Raw genomic sequence first — 3,686 nt, forward strand, 5'->3', positions numbered from 1 at the left:
TGAGAGTCAACATTCCCATTTAGCATTAAACACACTCCAGTGTGTGGGTATAGAGGACAGACATATGCTGGAAAACACACACACGCACGCTAACCAGCCCCCCCGAGGATCTGTGTGCCCTTCAGGGGAACGGAGGATGGGAGAATTAGGATGGCAGGATGAGACACTTTTGATAAAATGGAGGCTGAGAGAAAAGAGGAAAATGGGGTGAGAGAGAAACGAGTCGTCTTCATTACACCCGGATTTAAACGCAGCACCCTACTAGGGCGATCGCATTTGCATTCATACATTAAAAGTGCACATTTTTGTACTTCATCTTACTGGCAGTTTTAAGAACCCATTCGAAAGAGATTGGAATTGGTGAAATATTTACATCGTAAAAAATTGAAGTTGCAAAGACTTATGAATATTAATGAGATCACGTGGTCCCTATAGGGGGCGCAAACAGACTGTTTCAAGTCTGTCATTTGTTTCTAAACAGTTTATGCAACCGGCCCAATCAGAAAGCTCTCTGCTCTGGGTTCAGTTACAAGTATTTCTATGAAGCGCAAGATGATTGATGTTTAGACTACAAAAGAACGCTGACAAAACAGACTTGGAATGAATTTAATGGCAGTGTATTGATTTTGATAATTGTAGAGTATATCATCGCTATTAGAAGTTTGAAGTTTGTTCAAGTCATTAACTTAAACATCAGTTAATAACGTCTGTAATCTGTCAAAATCAAATCATCAGATCGTGTCAAAAGAGCGCTGTGCTGTTACTTCAATAACAGATTAAACTTAAATTTTTTACCTGCACTCTCAAAAAAAAGGTACAAAAGCTGTCACTGGGACAGCACCCTTTCAAAAGCTACTTCTTTGTACCTTTCTTACAACTAAAGGATGCATTTTGTTACCTTAAAAGGCACATATTTGTACCTAAAGTCTGCATATTAGTATCGAAATTATACATATTTATAATTTTTGAAAGGCTACTGCCCCAGTGACAACGTTTGTACCTTTTTCTGAGAGTGCCGTTAAATAAAGTCAATGAAAAAAATCCCACAGACGCACACTGAAGGATGCACTTTTTACTTGGACCAACAAGAAACCATAGCAACCACCCAGCACACCCTAGCAACACCCTACCAACCAGGATACTCTCGCAAACACTTGGCAAAAACCTAACAAACACTTAAAACACAGGCATTTTACACAGGAAAGCACCACTCATATTTTCTATGAATTACTATGAGAGCCTCTTAATGTTTACACACTCACACAAATCTGCAGCCAAAAATCAACCCAGCAAACACTACATCTTTAAAGTCTTCATATTTGAATTTTTCAATTTCTCAGGCAAAACAGCAATGTTTTATACCGTTTACTATTTTCACTCACACACGGTGGATAATTAATTCCTGAAAACACAATTCATGCACACATTAAGAAAGGTCTGGCATCTTAACAGTGTTTAGCTTCGAAGAGCTAAAACACCAGCTCTGCTGCATGCATGCCAGTGCTATGGGATCAGAATGAAACTAAATATCTAGTGATAAGCATTTACCTTTATACCTCTTTACCTTGACACGTCTATTTACTAAACTCTCTCAAACCAGCCGACATGCTGAAATAAATCTACATCACTAGGGATATGCAGACTAAAACGGCACCGTGGGAAATTACTGACAACTAGCCGTGGATAACCAACTCCCCTCCATTAAGTGAGAGCATTTATCTCTTTCTGAACGACCAGCAGCCAGTGACCCCAGAATAAAGAGGGTGTCGTGAGCTTCATGTAAGGGTGAGCGGAGCACAGAGACAGAGGTGTTAGTGGCTAAAACACAGACAGACAGACCTATCTCTACAGCTTTGCCATTCAAAAACAAAGCATAGTAAGAAATACTAAAGTTTTAGTAGCACTTTACCATGTCTGTGCTACACATCATTCATTAAGCAACAGGAATAAAAACAATAATGCATAAATATAAGAAGCTGTGCAAGGTAATTATGCATTTAGAACGATACACTATTTATTTTGTGCAAACTTACAAGCATGCATACTGCAAACTAAACATGCATCATCATAATAACCCAGCTTATTCTTATACGTTATAATAATGTTAGGACAAAACGTTCTTAAAGTAATTTCTCATTTTAGATCATCCTTATGATGTTATTTGTACTTGAACGTACTAAGAAACGTTTTGCAGCCTTTAAATATTGTTATGATTAGGCTTCTATAACCTAGATTTGTCACCTTCCTGCAAATATGATCTATTTTATGAGATGCAACCTTTTGGTATAAACATAAATGCAACATTTCCGTCATATGACGCGGATATATCAAGATTTCCAATAACGATTACCGTCAAAATCTCGCGCAATTATGTCATTTAAATCAATAAATCCAATAAAATGCATACAGTTCTAAATTAATTCTGAGAGTCTTATTATTATCGAAAACAGACGGTTATTGTCAGACGGTCAAGACACGGAAAATATTCAAATCAAACGTCATGTGCGTGTATTTTGATTACGCAGGCACATAAACTCAGTGTGAAGAACAAAAGAAGGAGCAATAATCGCGTTTAATCACATTAAGAGCTTGTGGCGCCGCTGCTGTTGTGTGTTTGATGCTCACACGCTCTCTCGTGTCATTTCAGCGCTGTATTTGATGGGAAGCGGGGAGTAATCTTACCGGTTGGTCCTGTGGATGTAGACGAGGCTGGCTGAAGCGCTTCTGCGGCGGTCTGCGGTGTTTTTCTCGGAGGGTCGGGAGCTGTCCTCCGCTCGCGGTGCTGAACGCTCTGAGTGCTGGACAGCGCGAGCGCATCAGACGCAGCGTCCTCCATCGCTCAGGAGGAGACACCGCAGCGTGCCGCAATACTGACTCATATCAAAACAACTCACATTATTAAAACAGACTAATTAATAAATAATGACTAGAATTCATAAAACAGCCATTTACACCTGCTGATGCTGTTTAACCAGGAACATTTATGCATGTTATATAAACATTTTGAAAATAAATAAACAATATATAAAACGGTTCTTTTATCAAAGTTGAAACAAGTTTGCTTCTTAATATTTTGTTAATACTTTCCTTATATTTATAATTTTTTAGGGCTCTTTGATAAATATAAAGTTCATATAAGTGTTATTTTATTATTTATTTAAATATTATTTAACAGACTTTTGAACGGCATTAATTACATGATAAAAAAGGCAGCAAATCAGCATATTAGAATGAGATCTGATGAATCATGTGACACTGAAAATTCAGGTTTGACATCAGAAATAAATTACGTTTTAAAATAAATCCATATAGAACAGTTATTTTAAAATTGCTGTAATATTTTGCAAATATTCTAATCATAAATATATGCATTTAGCATTTGTTTGGTATTTTTCTTATAATAACTTTTGTAACAGAACTGCATGCTTGAGGAATGCACTTTTTCTAAACAAACAAAAAATAAATAATTTATTTGTCTACACCTGATGAAAGCATCCGGATTTGTCATTTTTTGGGTTTAAAAAAAAATTCACATAATTTACTAGATAATAGTTTACCTAATAGCCTGACAAAAAAAAACATGGGATTTGTGCCTCAAAATGCTTTACAGAAAGTTACGGGACACCAATGCTTACCACATGAGTGTGAGTAATACCATCACTAAGAGAAACACACTTAAGAAAAAT

Source organism: Barbus barbus (assembly GCF_936440315.1).
Source record: "Barbus barbus genome assembly, chromosome: 5".
Lineage (NCBI taxonomy): Eukaryota > Metazoa > Chordata > Actinopteri > Cypriniformes > Cyprinidae > Barbus > Barbus barbus.